We start from the raw sequence: 19,034 nt of genomic DNA on the forward strand, positions 1-19,034 counted from the left end.
ACTATACTTAAAAATAATAGTTTTGTATTTCATTAACTCATGTTTTTTTAATTTTTAAAAATTTTAATCATTTTTTAAATTGAAGTACAGTTAATTTACAATGTTGAGTTAGTTTCAGGTGTGCAGCAAAGTGATTCAGTTATATATATATATATATATATATATATATATATATATATATATATATATTCAGATTCTTTTCCATTGTAGGTTATTACAAGATATTGAATATAGTTCCCTGTGTTATATAGTAGGTCCTTGTTTTTCATCTATTTTATATATAGTAATGTGTATATGTTAACCCCAAACTTCTAATTTATCTCTCCTCTCCATCCACCTTGTTAACCATAAGTTTGTTTTCTATGTCTGTGAGTCTATTTCTCTTTTGTAAATAAGTTCATTTATGTCATTTTTTTAGATTCCACATATAAGTGATATCATATGATATTTGTCTTTCTCTGTCTGACTAACTTCACTTAGCATGATAATCTCTAGGTCCATCCACGTTGCTGCAAATGGCATTATTTCATTCTTTTTCATGGCTGAGTAATATTCCCTTGCATATATACCACCTCTTCTTTTTCCATTCACCTGTTGATGGACACTTAGGTTGCTTCCGTGTCTTAGTTGTTATGAATAGTGTTGCAATGAACATTGGGGTGCATGTGTCTTTTTGAATTAGAGTTTTCTCTGTATATATGCCTAAGAGTGGGATTGCTGGATCACATGGTAACTTTATTTTTAGTGTTTTAAAAAAACACCATACTGTTCTCCATTGATGCAAATTACATTCGCACCAACAGAGTAGGAGGGTTCCTTTTTCTCCACATGTTTTCCAGGATTTATTGTTTGTAGACTTTTGAATTATGGCCATTCTGTCTTGTATGAGATGACACTTCATTGTAATTTTTACTTGAATAACTGTTTGATATTATTTTGTGAATTGTGTTTTTACGATCTGTTATTTCTTTATGGATAGAAAACCTACCATTTTGAATAGGATGGAAACAAAAATGAAAATTGTACTTCATCAGCTGCTTATTATGGTTTATTAACTAAGATGTGAAGCAGATTTAGATTTTAATCCCTGCCCATCACTTACTAGTTGCTTGACTATACATCATGTCTTTACATTATTAGGGTTAATTTCTTTATATGTAGAATGAAAATAATTTTACCTTTATCACAGGGATTTTATACTAATTTTAAAAAGGAAATTATAGGTAAAAAGGTACACATTTAGTTTTATTACAATCAAGATGATTGTACCAACTCTAATATTCATGAAGGCAAACAAATATTTGAAATTTTACCTATGTAATTTAAACCAAATCATAAATGAACTTGAATCCAAATGAAAGGAATTGTGGGAGAGAATTTAAAAAAGAATATATATAAAACCTCAACATTAAGTTTATAACACAAATAGGTAGAAATTCAATCTTTGGTATTCAATAAACATTGAAAGAAAATGTTATTTTTAAAAGTAATCATATATATTTACAATAATTATACTTGAGTGGGTAGTAGCTTTGAAAATTAAATAAATATTTTCCTTTTGTATTTACAAAAGAGGATAAGGACAGATGCTCAGAACCTACTTACAATTCCCAAGAGCAGAAGAAGAACTGAAGGTTCAGAAAAGACAGCTGGTCAAGTAATTAAAATATTTGAATCTCAAAAATCTCTAGGGTCCAATAAAATCCCTGTAAGAATTCAGAAATCAAAGCACATTGCTTTGGAGTAATATTTTCTTTGAGACTGAGAAATATCTTTAAAGCTGATAGATATAAAGAATTAAAATGTTCTTTTAGAAAAACCAAAGCAAATGAGAAATATGGTAGATATGTAAAGTTCTAGCATTATATTTATAAGACAACAGATATATTAGCTAAGAATATAAACTATAAACTTAAAATTATTATGACATTCTCTTGGTTTGCATTTTGTGCTCTAAACAGCAATTGCTTCAAAGTGCCAGAGTATATTGGTGCTCTTTGCACTTCCATGCATTCACTGAACAATTTACACATTAAAGCAGATAAACCTGATTTATTGTGTATCACCTGTGTTAACTTTTTCAACTTACAAAGTGAGTAAATCAAGGCTCAAGTGACTTAGAAAATGAACTTGAATCAAAGAGAACAAGAGAGCAATGTTGATTAATAGTTACAAGAAGGGAAAACACATCTATAATTTACAAAGCTCAACTCAAAAGCTTTAACAGAAGATTAAACATTATGCATTCTAGGACTAGAGAAGCAAAGAGAATTGACCTCTATGTTGTTCAAACTTATTTGGTAATGGAATGGACAAAAACACCATACTGTTTCTAATACAGCAAATAATGTCTTGTAGTATCTTCACTGTGTGAATTAAATATACAAATTGGAAATAGAAAATACAATTTGAAATGAATACAAAATATAAAACATGTGAATTTGTTAAATATTATTCAGTATAATTTAATTCCTATAAAATATTGCCAATAAATATGTTACATTTTTAAGATTTATATGTGTTCCTGAAGAGTTGTCATTATTCATATACAGTTGACACTTGACTAACCCAAGGCAAAGGCGAGACCACCCCACCTCACAATAGAAAATCCATGTACAACTTTACAGTCAGCCCTTTGCAACCATGGTTCTGCATCCATGAATTCAACTACCGCCAGATCAGGTAGTACTGCAGTACTTCTTCGTTGAAATTTTTTTTTTTTCTAAATTTAAAACATCGTTTTGACCTAGAGCATTTAGCCTGTCTTGTATCTCCAAAGAGCCAGAAGGAGGCACCACCTATTTCATATGTGAAAACTGGACCAAATCAACAAGCTTTTATTTCTTCACAAATGGAATCACCATCCTGTTTCCCTGAGAGATCATTCCACTTCCTATAGCTTCTACTCTGCTCTGGACTAAATTGTGTCCCTCCAAAGTTCATGTGTTGAAGCCATAACATCCCAGTGGGACTGTTTTTGGAGACAGAAGTCACCAGGATGTAACTAGGGTTAAGTGAGGTCTAAGGTGGAGCCTTGACCCAAAGGATCAGTGTAGTTATAAGAGGAGCCAGCGGACACCTTGCTCTCCCTTTCTACAGTCGCATGAAGTCATGTGACAGAAAGATGGTGGCCATCTGCAAGGCAGGAAGAGTGCTTGCGCCAGAAACCGAATTGGCTGGCATCTTCATCCTGGACTTCCCAGCCTCCAGAAATGTGAGAAAATAAATGTATGTTGTTTCAGCCAAAAAATAGTGATAATAAATTTTTGTTTAGTAGAATATCTTATGGCTTAAAGAGAAATCTACAGTATAGTCTTTTGAACTATCAAAATGTATCTGGTTAATAATAGATAAATACGTTTATTTGAGGTCAACTGTTAAACTCTATCTGATGAATATAAAACTGAATTGGAGTGTAGGGTAAAAAATAGACCTGGGTGTAATAAACAAGTTTGTGTACTTAATATCCAGAGACCTCTGAACTTTAGTATTTTAACTATAAAATAAGATGCAGAGTAGGCTAAAAGATTATAGAATCAATATACAATGGGAGATGATCTCCAAGTATCAGGGAATAGGTGCATTGGATGCATTGTAACAAGACAACTAGCTTGTTCAGCTTTCTAGTTTTTGTTTGTTTTTCAGTAGGCTATATAACAGGTTTTAAGAGGTTTGCCCATTTTCTTTCCTAGATAGTGAGAATTCAATCTCTGGGCAAGACTGTCATTTCTAGTACTGGATCTCAGCATAAGTGGTGGCAGAACAACATTTGGCTAAAATAGAAAGTCAAGGATAACTAGATTCTGAATCCTGGACTATGGCTTTCTAGGAACATAAGGAAGTTAGATATAATGAACCTAAAGGAGCAGACTCATATCAAGTTCCAGATCCAAACAGACCTAGAAGCAGTGAGCAAGCAAAAATCTTTAGCAAGTGGCTAGAGCTTGGAAGAAAATTTCATGAAAAAAAAAACGTTGTTCATTATTGTTCATTATTGTACAAAGATGTTAATTCTGTGGAATGCCAACTTCCAAAGTTTCTGGGGTTATTTTTATGGGAATTATTCAACAAGAGTGTACTTGACAAGTATTAATTGAACATTAGCTATGTGCTGGGTATCAGGCCACATGTGTGATGTTCTCTATAGGAAGTTAGATATGGTCTCTGTTCTTGTAAATCATACAGTCTCCTAGAGGTGTCAGCTGACTAAATGGTAATATTATTATAATCTAACAAGCCCCTGATGGGATTACAGGGTGCTATGAGATACATAGCTGGAACATTTAACCTAGTATAAAATGATAGGACATCTCAGATGATGGAACAATGAGAATGTGTAGGAGTCATTCAGGGAAAGAAGAGGGACTCCAGGTTTTTAGTCAGAAGAAAAATAAGAGGCGTGAACATTCATTCAATATGACGGAAAATAGAGTATAAGAATGAGAGCTAAAATGAAGACTGAAAAGTTAAAAAAACAGGGGCCGCATCATAATGCACTTTACAAGCTCTGTGTGTTATTTGTAGCTTGACTTTTAGCAAGAGTTACTGGACATTTCTGTGATGAAGGGAAATTTTGCTTCTTAGAAAGAACATTGTGGCTGCAGCTTTATTAACGACTGAGCAAAGGAGTTGGTTTCAGTTATCTAAGGGAGAGAGGACTGACCTAGAGTAGGAAAATGGTATATGAAGTAGAAAGCAATAGACTTAATGTGTGTGTGTGTTTGTTTTTTCCAAGATAGAGAAATTGGTGAGGAGTGAAGGAAAAGAAATAAAGATAACTGAAATATTTTTAACTAATATTTATTAAGAGCTAACATATTTCCAGGGATTATGCTAAGTGTTTTAAAACATCTCTCTACAATCTCTGTAACTTTTTAATAACAAACTTACAAATGTTAAAACAGGCTAAAAGAATTAATAATCTTGCCAGCTGTTTCATTGTCAATAAGTCGCAGAACAAGAGTAAAAACACTAATTTCCCTCATTCAGACACATGTATTATTTTCTACTATATTGTATCTTAAAGAGGAAGCAGACATTTTAATACATGTCATATTCAGTTACCAATTATAGGCATATATCATTTAATAAATAAACTGAGAGTGACATAAATTGAAATAAATTCAGATATTTTAAATCTTTAAGAATTTTTAGATGCCAGGGACCCAGAGTTGAATGAATTTGAGAATGAAAGTACAGAAAGGCAAGTTGGTCTTCACAGCTTATAGTCTGTGTCCTATATCTTAAGTTCCCTGTGTCTTTTTTAAAAAGTTTAATTTTTTTTTATAACTGTCGGTTTACCAGTTTTTTTCTTTCATATTTCAGCATTATGTTAATAAGAAAGAGATATTTTCTTATACCAAGATTGAGAAGATATTCTTTAACACTTTCTATCAGATTTTTTTTTTAAGTTCAGCTTTTAAAATTTAGTCTATGAAAAATTTCAGTTAATTTTTGTGCCTGTTTTATTTCTCTTAGTAATATATTTAGCTCATTGATATGAAGTGTTTGCAAATATTTGGTACATATGACCCTATTTATCTCATGTTTTATGCTGTTATGGATTGTATGTTATGTTTAATTTAACTTTTTAATTGTTTTTATTTCTAAATATACAGAAAAATAATTGATGCATGAATACTGAGCTTTTATTCTCTGATCTTGATAAATCAGGTCTTAGTTCTAGCAGCTTTTTTTAGTAAATTACTTCATATTATCTATCTATAGAATCATTACCCTATGAGCTACGATTTTTCACTACTTTTTGCTTTCTGTATGCCTTTTATAATTTTTCTTGCTTTGCTGCACTGAAAATGATCTCAATTACAATGTTCAAGTGTTCAAAGCAATAAGTAATGATGTTTTCTCTTTCTACTTCTATTCAATACAGTATTGTTCCACATTCATTTTAATAAATTGTGTTTAATTTTCATTAGGTTCAAAATATTTTCTAATGTTCCCTTTTCTTATCTGTTGAGGTATATGCTGCTTAGAGTTGGGTTGCTTACTTTCCAAATAACTGTATTTTCTTAAATAGTTTTCTGTTAATAATTTTAATTTAAATTCAATATGGTCAGAAATCATACTCTGTATAATATAATCATTAAAAATTTATTGAGGTTTCTATTATAACACACTGTATGCTCTATTTTGTTGAATATACTATGTTCATTGGAAAAAGAATATACAGTTTACTGTTGTTATGTGGAGTGTCTATAAATGACACTAGGTCCAATTGGGTCCTTGTGTTGTTCAGGATTTCTATAACCTTATTGGTTTTCTGTCTACTTGTTAGATTAATTGTATCAATTACAGGAAAAGGAGTATTTCACTATACAACTACTATAATGTGCATTTGTATATTTTCTTTTAAGTTTTATCAATTTTTATTCCATATATTTTGAACACCTTTATTTGGCATACACTTTTAAGATTGCTCTGACTTCTTGTTGGCCTGATCCCTCTATCATTGTGAAATTCTCCTCTTTATTATTAACTAATGGGACTATATTGTCTGATATTAATATAACCACTCTGGCTTTCTTGTGCCTATCTTGCATTTTTTTTTTTTCCATTTTACTTTGTCTTGTCTGTTTTTGTATTACAAGTGGGTTTGTATACACAGCAAGTAGTTGATCCTTCTTTTTATACCTAGTCTAACTATCTCTGCCTTTTAATTAGAATCACTAGTCCATTTATATTCATTTAATTATGAATTTAAATATACTATCTAGCTGTCATTTTCTGTTTTTTCCATCTTGTCCTAATTTCTCTAATTTCCTGTTTTTCTTTTCATTAATTTAACACCACAAGAAATTTTGCAGAATGTTATTCAGGATAAAGGAAAATAATAGCCAGTGGAAATGTGGTTTTTTTTTTTTTTTGGAAAAAATGAAAAGTACACAAATAATTTGAGTAAATGTAATTTTTCTCATTTAAAAACTTTCTTATAACATTATTGATCATTTAGAGCAAAAAAAAAATAGTAATACATTGTGCAGTTTATAGTTTACAAAGTGTATTATTATGACAGGAGTCAGTGGGAGAAAATATATCCTCTTAAATGTCATACTTCTCCAAGTAGGTCTAAAATTCCTAATAGAATATAAAGAATTCTGTATTCTAATACCAAGTGAGCTCAAGCTGTCCTCTTTGCTACCTTTTCTCTTATCATCCATTTGACAGGAGTTCAAAGATTTGTCAGGGACACATGATTTGGCCATGACCTGTGGAAAGAACAATAGGTTTAAAAACTCTTAAATCCACAAAGTAACTTTTATTTTGCATACTTTCTTTTAAAGTTTGCATTGGTTAATTGCTTTTGTTTTTTGTTCATTATTTTGCTTTGTGTTTCACCTCTGCTATGTCCCAGGCACTGATCTAAGTATGGCAATCCTCCGCTCTAGGTCATCTGTTTACTGCAGCACTTCACATTATCCATTAACATCCAGAGATATTGTCTCCCTTAGTGTATAAGGCACAGTGCTTAGAAGACCAAGCAGAAGATAAGAGTAAAAAAAAAAACAGTCAGGAAAATACTTATGTATGCTCTAGACTAGAATGGCAAAGGGCATAGCTCTCATGCCTGTTTAAGGACCAGATAATGATAACATAAGGGATGCAAGAAAATACAAGAGAAATGAAGAATTTCTGACTTTTCATTCTACAAATATTTACTGAGCAATTTCTCTGTAGTAGATATTATTTTAGAAACAAGGGAGAGTAGTAGTTAAAGCAAAGCTTCCTATCATAATAAAAACAAATAATTGGAAATAGATTTGCAATATAAAAGCAGATAGTGACAAGAAGTAATAAAATGGGTTAAGGACCTAGAGCAGAACTACCCAGTAGAGCTCTCTGTAATGATAAAAATATTCTATATCTGTCCTATCCAATATATTATCCACTAACTCTGGTACTGAGTACTTGAAACATTGCTAGTGAGGCAGAGAAACTAAGTTTGTGATTTTTAGTTTAACATTAAATAGGTACATAATGATAGTGGTTACCATATTGTACAAAACAGATAGACCAGGAAGAGTTTTTCTCTGGAATTTATATTTGAGCAGAACCTGAATGAACTGAAGGAATGATTCTTCATTTACCTAAAAGAATACTGCATTTGGAGGAAAGGGCCAAGACACGGAGCCAGGACTTAAACATAAGTCCCTTTACTCTTTTTTTTTTTTAATTTTTTTTCATTTATTTATGGCTGTGTTGGGTCTTCGTTTCTGCGCGAGGGCCCCCTCCAGTTGCGGCAAGCGGGGGCCACTCCTCATCGCGGTGCGCCACCGCGGGCCTCTCACTATCGCGGCCTCTTCCGCCGCAGAGCACAGGCTCCAGACGCGCAGGCTCAGTAATTGTGGCTCACGGGCCCATTTGCTCCGCGGCATGCGGGATCCTCCCAGACCAGGGCTCGAACCCGTGTCCCCTGCATCGGCAGGCAAACTCCCAACCACTGCGCCACCAGGGAAGCCCCAGTCCCTTTACTCTTAAAGGGAACTTTTCTGAGTGGCTTTAACTTCAGTTCCCATAAAGATATTTCTGAATGTTACTTAAAATATTTTAGATGAGTAAAAGAAAAAAAGGTGATACCTGCATACTATTGGTACTGAAAATATTAAAGATTGTCTGAAAATAAACTGATAATTGATATAGATTAAAAACTAGAAAGTACAGCAAATGGAATTTAGCAGCCTATCAGAGGAATCATGTCCAAAGACCAAGTAAGTCACAGACAGGAATGCAAGGAGCATTCATCATTAGGAAAGTTATTATGTTAATTAATTTTATCGAAAAAAAAATAGAGAGAAACATGATCATATCAATAAATGCAGAAAATTATTCTGATAAAAATTCAATACTCATTTACTAAAAAATTAAGTAAAACAATAAAAGTAATTTCTAAATATGATCAAGATTTTCTAAAGTAACAAAATCAAACTAAACTTAAAATTTGAAAATTGCTTTGATATTATTTGAAGACTTAAAATATATTTTTTTAATTAAAGATAAATAATGAATACACAGTTTTTGGGAAAAAAAAAAAACGCTAATTGATGTCAATGTTTACGTTAAAAACCTCAGAGTCACTAGAAAATTTTTTCTGAGTTCTTTCATGTTTGAAAATATCTGCTTCTTTCTGAAGTATTAAAACATTTGCATTTTAAAACAATAGCATTTTCCACATTATATTGAATGTTGTATATACATTAAAAATATCCATCAAGTAGAAATATCACATATCACTTAAGCCTATTTTTTTTTGATATTTATATCATTTCCAAATTTTCTCTGATATAAAAAGGAACATCTTTGGGCATTTCAAAACTCATTTTAAGGTGTAGTACCCTGTGATAAGTCTCACAAACTGGGCTAAATTTGGTTATAATAGATAAGTAGTGGTAGTATATTGACACTATAGACCTTCTAAATAGAATTTATAATCTCTGCAATTTACTGCAAAATGTTTCAGCACACAGAGTGTGATATTAGGCTAAGCTTTAATCAAAAATGAACATTGTAGGTGTAAGCTTGTCCTGTTAACACTCTGATCAGAAATGCATTGTTGGGGGACTTCCCTGGCAGTCCAGTGGTTAAGACTTCGCCTTCCAATGCAGGGGGTGTGGTTTGATCACTGGTCGGGGACCTAAAATCCCACATGCCTTGTGGCCAAAAAAGAAAAGCATAAAACAGAAGCAATATTGTAACAAATTCAAAAAAATCTTTAAAAAATTGTCCACATCAAAAAAAAAAAAAAATCTTAAAAAAAAAAAAAAGAAATGCATTGTTGGGAAGTGGTCAGCTAATGTTAAATCTAAGTTTACAAAAAAGAAAAACAACCCCCCCCCCAAAAAAAATCACAGACATTCAGTAAGGTAATTATCTTACTGAATATCTAAAATGGGTTTTTAGTCAGGTCAATGAGTTATTAACTAGAATAAAGAATATTGGAATGGGCTCTCAACCCATTCTAGTGAAAACAAAATGTTGGAAACTGGTTTGATTAAGAAGACCTGTAATTCACTTTACCTGCACCTGTAACAATATTTCAAATGATCACTTCATTGGTTGTTCTGGATGTTTTAATCCCCAGAGGTAATTCCATATACTAAAGGCAGGTTCAGTGAGAGTTACATCGTTCTATTATCAAGTAGGAAAGGGTGGTTGTGAAATGTTAGAAGAGATCCTTCTCTATCTCAGGTATGTCCTAAGGCAGACCTGTTTTTAAGAGTACATGTGGAAGCCAAAGATCTGGAAATTATCCCTTAAGGCTATCTTGGAACAAGTACCCTTATAAGCCTGCACATACTGAGGTTGCAATATCCCAGTTCGAAGACCACCCTCAAAAATGTTTATTCCCTAACAGGGTAAAAGGCAAATGGTCCAAGAACCATCAAAATGACTGTTTTGTCTGGTCCATCAAGAAACATAGCCTTTCTTCTTCGGGAAGTTTGAAGTGGCAGGAAGGTGAGTGTGGATTCAATTAGGAATTTTTGGTTTAAATTCTGCCCCAAGTTTTGGAGGACACAAAGGTTGTCTCTAAAATTAGACTCTCCTGAGTTTAAAATCAAATGTACCATACAGCTACTTTAAAAAATGGATACAGAGTTTCCTTGGGTACTACGAACTGTTTCAGTCAAATCAGTACCAGCTAATGGGCAAGTTATTGAAGAAATACTGAAGAATTTTAAGACATTATTGGATTTAAATATATATAAATATACTTAAATATATAAATATAAAAGATATATATTTTAAAATACACAACTGTGTATTAAAATATAAATATATATTTAAATATATAATTAAATATTTTCCCAGTAAGAGGGTATATACACTAACTATGTAAACAAAATTTCACTTTCTTCTTTTAATAAAAAGGAACCAAAATATAACCTTTAAATTATATTTAAAAATATGTTCTTTATATAAGTGAATGGCTTAATGACATTTTTTCATAAAGTTTTCAGCACAAAATCTAACTTATAAGCTTACTCATAAATATATTTAAATTTAATATTATTTAAGAAATACAAAGGTATTCCCTGATGCTCATACTCAATTTTATAGGTTGCCTTATTTCTGTGAGGAATTTTCCACGGAGATAAAATGTTGTCTTTGCTTATATGCTTTATTCTTTTTTTAAAATGAAATCTTAAGCAATATTTTTTAGCATGCTAAGAAAAGGCCTCTTAGAATTTGCAATTAACTAAGAAAAGGAATTCTATTCTTTCAGTTAAGATTTACGTTAACAAGTAAAGCTGAAGGTAATAATAACCAAATATATCTGCATATTCTACAAGAACTATTTCAACTTGTATTTGCCATCATATAATTTATTCATGCTCTATCAGCCATATGATTACAAAGAAGGTACTGTAAGCATCAAATCTCATTAAATTAAGCAGTCAAATGAAGTAACCTGAAAATAAAGACACACTGAAGTTGAATTTTTAAATTATTTAATAGAGTATTTAGATTATATTTCATAAGCTTACTGGACCATGTGGGATTTGATGCAAAAAGAAAAAAAAATATTGCATGTGGATATGTAAACCTCCATGTTTATAATTCTTTATGGTATGAACTTATGAAAAATTCCTTATTGCAGCTATTGACTAAGATATAATGTAAGAAGATGCACTAACCAGAGCATTGGTATTTATGATATTAGGATGATTAAAATATTTAAGCCTCTTTTAAATGAAAAGATGCAAAGAAAAGCAGAATATATATATATATAATAATTTAGGCAGTGAATTGCAGACTTCAGATTCATTTTTACAGTGTATAATTTCAGAAGATCAATACTATTATGTGATATCACAAGAGTGTTTGAAAACTAAGTTCCTTAAAATGTTAAAAACAGTATCAATGTTTAGTTATTTATATTACTAGGTGGTATTTGTCCAAGATGGGAAAAGCCCAGTGTAGCCTATCTCTACTGTTGACTATAACTTAAAACCCTGGACAAAATACAGAAAAACCTACTCGAGGACTCAGAAAATGAAATCAAAGGCAAACAGATTACAAAAGGGAGTCAAAAGTTAGGGAAATGACCAGTAAGGCTGAAACTTAAGTATCAGCTTCCTCTCTGTCTCTGTCTTTGTCTCTCTTGCCCTTAGCTTGTAACAGTGCTCAAAGGGCAGCCCTATGTTGGGAGCTGGGAAGTCAGTATTCTTTTTTTATTTAACCAAACACCCAGCTTCTGTAGCCAAAAGTTTGAACATATACATGTGAACTACTTCAAAGCTGGGTCCCATCAAGTGATGTGATTAAAGGCAAAAGGTAAGAAAGGAAAAGGAAATAAAGGAGAAAGAAGAAAGGAAGTGTGAGGATGAGGTGGGAGGAAGAATGGACCTAAAGGGAAGAAATTGGAAAGATATAAAAAAGAATTAGGAGAGAGGAAAGGCAAGTAAAATGTGGCCATGGATAAAATACCTCTTCCTACTTGGCACCCTTGCCCAAAATTTGGTCCTGGTCATGTCAGAGACTCCTATTCAGTATTACTTTTGGAAATATATTAACTCTTTCAGATATTTTAAAAGGTAGTTTTTTTAATTTTAGAGATTTATCAATGTTGTTGCATGTATCCACAGTTGGTTTCTTTTACATACTGAGTATGTATATATTATACTGTCTTAATCCATTCATGAGGTGATGCACATTTGCTTTGCCTTATTTTTTAAATTATGAAAAACGTTGCTATGAACATTCTTATATATGTCTTTTGAGAACTTATTCTTTTATTTGTCCTTGATAAATATCTGAATTTTCTGGTTGTATGATAAATGTTTACTTATCTTAAGTGGCCCTACCAATTTGCATTCCTACCAGCAATAGATTTTCCCTCGAGTAAGTATTCCAGAAGACAGCGTTCAGGAAACGTAAGTGGAAGTTTAAATATTACTATAATTTAGCCCTGGCAGTCCTAGAAAGTCACCTCTGATACAAACTATTGCTTGACCAAGTCATTAAGGTGGGATAAATCAAAATGAAACTCTATAAAATAAAACACAAGAAGACAATAAAAAGGAAGCATACATTAAAATTTTAGAGAACAAATGGAAAAAATTGAAATGAGTATCTTAAACACGAACCTATCAATTAATATAATAAATGTAAATGGTCTAAAATTGGCAGAATAAGTTAAAAAACATAACCCAATTATATGCTGTTACTAACAAACTCACTTTAAATATAATGATTTAGGAAAAATAAAAGTAAAAAGAAATATGGAAAAAGATATATCATCCAAACTTTAATCAAAGGAAAGCAGAAATGACTATGTTATATCAGATAAAACAGACTCAGAGTTGTTCAGTATGTTGTCTGTAGTGGTGAGCTCACAAATCTCCACATGTGATAAGCTACATGGAACTAAATATACCCACAAACATGCACACATATGTGAGTGTATTTAGAACTGTTGAAATATAAATAAATCCAGTGGATTGTATCAATGTCAATTTCCCATTTATGATTCTGTACAATAGTTATTTAAACAGGTAATATCAGGAGAAACTAGGTCAAGAGTACATGAGATCTCCTGATAATTTTTTACAACTTCATGTGAATCTGCAAGAATCTCAAAATACAAAGTAAAATAATAAATAAATAAATCTGTCTCCTCAAAAAAATAGAATGAGACTGTTTTCTATATTCTGATGTAGAAAGCCCTCCAAGTTATAGTGTTAGATAAAAAAGTAAAATTTCAGAACAATGTACATAATGTCCTATTATTTGTGTAAAATTTGGGGAAAAGGGAATCATTCACTTTTTTAAAAAGATGTATTTTTATAGAAGTTTTAAGTTTACAACAAAGTTGAGAGGCAGGTACAGAGAGTTCCCATGCATCCTCTGCCCCCACACATGTATAGCCTTCCCCTTTATCAACATCATTAACCTTTTTTTTAATCAAGAATGAACCTACGTTGACACATCATAATCACCCAAAACCATAGCTCACCTTAGAGTTCACTGTTGGTGTTGTCTGTTTTATGGGTTTGGCCAAATGTATAATGACACATATCCATCATTATAATATCATACAAATAATTTCACAGCCGTGAAAATCCTCTGGCCTCTGCCTATTCATCTCTTCCCTCACTCAGCCTCTGACAACTAAATGCTGATCTTTTTACTGTCTCAATAGGTTTGCCTTTTCCAGAATGTCATATATTTGGACTCATATGGTATGTAGCCTTTTCAGTTTGACTTCTTTCACTTACTAATGTGCACTTACATTCCCCCATGTTTTTTCATGGCTTGCTAGCTCATTTTTTTATAGTGCTGAATAATATTCTGTTGTCTGGATGTATCATAGTTTACTTATTCATTCGTCTACTAAAGGACATCTTTTGCTTCCAAATTCTGGAAATTATGAAGAAAGCTGGTTTAAATATCCATGTGTAGGTTTTTGTGCAGACAGTTTTCAACTGTCATTATTTTTTGACTGTATAAGTATTAAAAAGAAACTTAGGGTACACAAGAAACTCACAACAGTGTTATCTGTTGATAAGTGGGACAAGTTGTACATTTTATAATTCATAAATCACATGATTGTTTTACCTATTGTGAAGCCAAGTATATTAATGGAAAAATTAAACAAATTAAATTTCCTAACCCTTCAGAAAAACTCAATCATCTTTCTCAAAATAAATTCTTAAAAATTTAATAAAAATTTCAAAAATCAATGTCAGACGTAGAAAATATTAACACCTTAAGACCAATGAAAATTTGGTGCAGAGTAGAAAATATATTTACAGATTAAAAGAGATAAATAGTATTTATCTCTAAAAGAAGAAAAACATTTTATATAATTGAATAAACCTCTATTATAAAAATAATTTCAAAATATGAATAGAAGGTTACATCTCTAACTGATATATCTATCAAACATTAACATAATTAATGGTAACTAGATACAGTACCATTAAACTGAGCTATAAGACAAGGGTGAAAAATATAATTTGTACTCAACATTTTTATTAAATGTCTTTCAACCAGTCTTATATCTAGAGTTATATGAACCAGGGAAAAATAAGTGAGGAAATCTAAGCTAACCTTATTGGCAAATTATATAACTGTCACCTTAGCAAATTCAAGGGAATTTATAGATGAGCTAAAATAACTAAAAGATAACTTTAGCATAGCAAGATAAAAGATTAACATTCAAAAAGCAATAGTGTTTCTATAATAAAACATTAAATATATTAAAAAGACAAATTGATTTACAACAGCAACAAAATTGTATAGTATATAGAGTTATAGACTAATTGTAGTAAGATCTTAGAGATTCTTAACTGCTGACAAAGGAACTTATAGTAATAAGGAGTGATGCAAAATTACATAACAGGTAAGCAACATGATTAGAATTCTGCTACAAAAACTTAATCCAGAGACTATATAAAAACAGATTGCTAAGTGAAGATATAGTAGGTGGGTTGCTTATTTTGCTACTCCCATACTCTAGGTTAGAAAATAATATGGTCCTGTAGGGAAAAAAATAATGTCAATTAAAAAAGAAGAGAAGACTATAAATAAATATGAGAAATAACATGGAGGTAGAATTTTAACTTAACAACTTATTGGTTATGTGATGCAGAACTCAGATGCTCCCCCTGAGTTATTCAGGATTCAATTAACCAAATCAAAGAATGATAGAAATGCAGGCTTTAATGAATGTCTAGAGGGTATATGTCCTCAGAGAAGAGGAGAAAGGAGTGAGAAACTATCACGGTGGATTTGAAGTGATTAAATAAAATCTGTGTATTTTTATGTTTGGGTGAGTTAGTGTATTTAACCAGTAAATAAAAACCATTAATAAAAACCATTAAATCCAATTAGAAGAGTTTTAGTCTTTATGCAATTTGGATTTTTTAAACATTTGACAATTTAAACATTGTAATGGTTAATTTTTTTTTTTTTTTTTTTTTTTTTGGCCATGCCATGCAGCATGTGGGATCTTAGTTCCCTGACCAGGAATCGAACCCGTGCCCCCTGCATTGGGTAATGGTTAATTTTATATGCCAACTTTTCTGGGCTTTGAAACCCAGGTATGTGACCAAATATTCTTCTGGATGTTTCTGTGAGGGTGTATTTGAATGAGATTAACGTGTAAAACAGTGGACTTTGAGTAAAACACACTGCCTCCAAAATGTGTATGAGCCTCATCCAATCAGTTGAAAACCTGAATGGAACAAAAGCATGAAGGAATTCTCCAGCAGACAGCCTTTGGACTTGAACTGTAGGTTGGAGACACCAGCCTCCGTAATTGCTTAAGTCAATTCCTCAAATCTCTCTCTATCTCTCTCAGTAGGAGATATATACATATATATATATATATATATATATATATATATATATATATATATATATATATGTATATATCTCCTACTATTCCTGTTTCTCTGAATATCCCTGACGAACACAAGAATCTCTTGATTTTTTTCCCATAAAATCAGGATTCATGAAATCCCTTTTTCCTACAATTATCATTTGTCTTCTCTAGTTTCTACTTCCTTACTTCCCTTATAAAATATACATTCCCCTAAACCATAATCTATGTTTGATTTCTTATTCCCTAAATTCAATCCAAACATGCTTACTGCAATGGTTTAATTTATTGTATTATGCCAGAAATTGCAAAGTGTCAATTTCCAACACTTAAATTATACCAAGGTCTTGTCATTTGTTAAGTCCAGTGAAAATGCTTCATTTTCTAAATCTTTTACCTACTGTTTCAAAAGCTTAAAAGATGAAAAAGTGAAAGTGAATCTTATTTTGTGACCAAAACGTTTTAAAAGTCTGCACTTCGAAACACATTTGGCTAGAATTATTTCACATAATGGATTTTCAATTTGTACTTGGGTGTATTAAAGGCACCTGAGATTTAACTTATTTTTCCCATTGATTAGGTGAATTGCTAGCCCCTGCCCTGAGTTCTCAATTAAGGTTAATGATACTATCCATGTATTGCAATAGAAACCTTACAAATGTCCATGATTTGCCATTCTCCCTTACCTCTCTCGTCTGTATGTTCTCTCCAAATAACAAAGACAAAGAAGAAACTATTGTTAAATGCAAAACCAGAATGAATGTCACCAATAATATTTAAGCAAAAAGAGCCAGATACAAAATATTGCATAATGTATTTATTGCATAATATGTGTATTGTACAGTGAATTACAAAAACATGCAGAAACAAATCTATGGTATCTATGGTAATATAAGCCATTAGTCATGGCTTTTGAAAGGATATTGACTAGAAGAAATTATGAGAAATATTTACAAGATGCTGGTAACATTCTATATTTTGATTGGGATGATGGTTACATAGGTGTATTCATATTGCATAGTTGTCTACCTTTTGGATTAGATCTCAAAGTATTAACCAAAATTATCTTAAATTTTGTCTATGATAGTTTTAACTTCTGGGGCATCTGCAGGTATTATTCTGTGGACTACTTTCTCTTCTTGTCACCTGGGTCTCTTGGATTGTCTCATGATTTTTGACCGAATGCTGGATATTTGGTATAGAAGATTCAAAATTAAGATCAATATTATTTTAATAGGCACACATTTTCTGTTGGCAGGTTATTATTAGTAAGGGATGTTGATCAATCTAGTCAGTAGTTAAACAAGGTTTGGGTTTTTTGTTGATAGAATTAACTTCAGAGTATGATCTGGCTTCTGTTATTTTTAGTGAGTGACTGTTGCTACTCTATAGATCTTGTAGCCATTGGGTGTGGATACGTTTTTCTCAGTGTTCTTGTTTGACCTGCAATTTTTGTCAGTCGATGTATGTTTGTGCCGGAGGTGACATTCTCACTTTAGGTTCTGCCTGTATCCCAGCAGATTGCTGTTGCTTGCTATTCAGTTTTGGACTTATGGTGAGGTCAAGGAGGTACTTGGTTCTCCTGGTCCAGCCTCTCTCTTAGACAGACCCTAAACCTTAAGGGTAGAACTTTCTCAGCACACCTTTCTCCCCCTACTTGGGACAGTAAAATTCTATCTGGTATCTTTAGGGGAATTGGCCATAAGAGAGTTTCTTGCACCTTTCCCAGTGGTATCAAGTCTTCCCTTTGAAGGACTGCAGAGCATTGGGTCTGTAAGTGTTTCATCTTCCTTGCCAAGTGGCACATAGCTTTGCTTCTGCTAAAACAAGGGAACGTATGTTCCTGGTTTACTACCTCTACCCCAACACGTTAAGGTTTTTGCTCTGTATGAAGATAGTGTCCAAGGAGAGAGCTTGGTTTCATGCCTATAAAACACCATGAGAATGGGGATGGGGGCTCTTTCTGGTTCCTTGTCCTGCTCTCAATATTTCTCACAGTGCAGCCTGGCTGAGTGGTTTCAATAACTGGTTAAAAATTTAGCTAGTATTTTTACCCACTTTAATGGTAGCCAACTCCTCATTCTGGGCTCTGTCAAAAGTATTAAAAAGCTCATGTGTCCCTAATATACCCAAAAGGGGCTTGTCACTCATTGGAATTTATTTCCCCTGGTTGACTTATGAACTCAGCTTTCTGATAGGCTCATGACATTCTGGAATTTCAAGGATTATCCGTTTTCTATCATTGCTAAGATAGGAGTGATGTTTTCTTGCAGTCTTAAATAATTTTAGAGAAAGCAAAAGACTCCAGTTTTATTCAAACTGTAAAAACTTATTGATCTGTACAATTATGATTTAGTAACTTTTCTGTATATGTTATATTTCAATTAAACTGTTTACCAAGAAAAGTTACAATGCTTAACATATAACCCCTATTCTAAACATCACAGTCCTTATATTTTGCTAATAAAATAACTTGAAATGCATTCTCTCAATGTATCTCCTTTTTCACCTCAACATATCAAGGTATATTTGCCCTCTCTCTCTTTTGTCTCATTTCAAAACATAAATACTCATCCTAGTGGCCAAAAGTTTATATATATAATTCATACTTGCAGATATTACTTCAATAACATTTCCTTTCCTTTTATTCATTCATTCAGTTATTCAGTCATCAAACAAATATTAGTAACCA

This window comes from Balaenoptera physalus (assembly GCF_965194825.1).
Source record: "Balaenoptera physalus genome assembly, chromosome: 9".
NCBI classification, from domain to species: domain Eukaryota; kingdom Metazoa; phylum Chordata; class Mammalia; order Artiodactyla; family Balaenopteridae; genus Balaenoptera; species Balaenoptera physalus.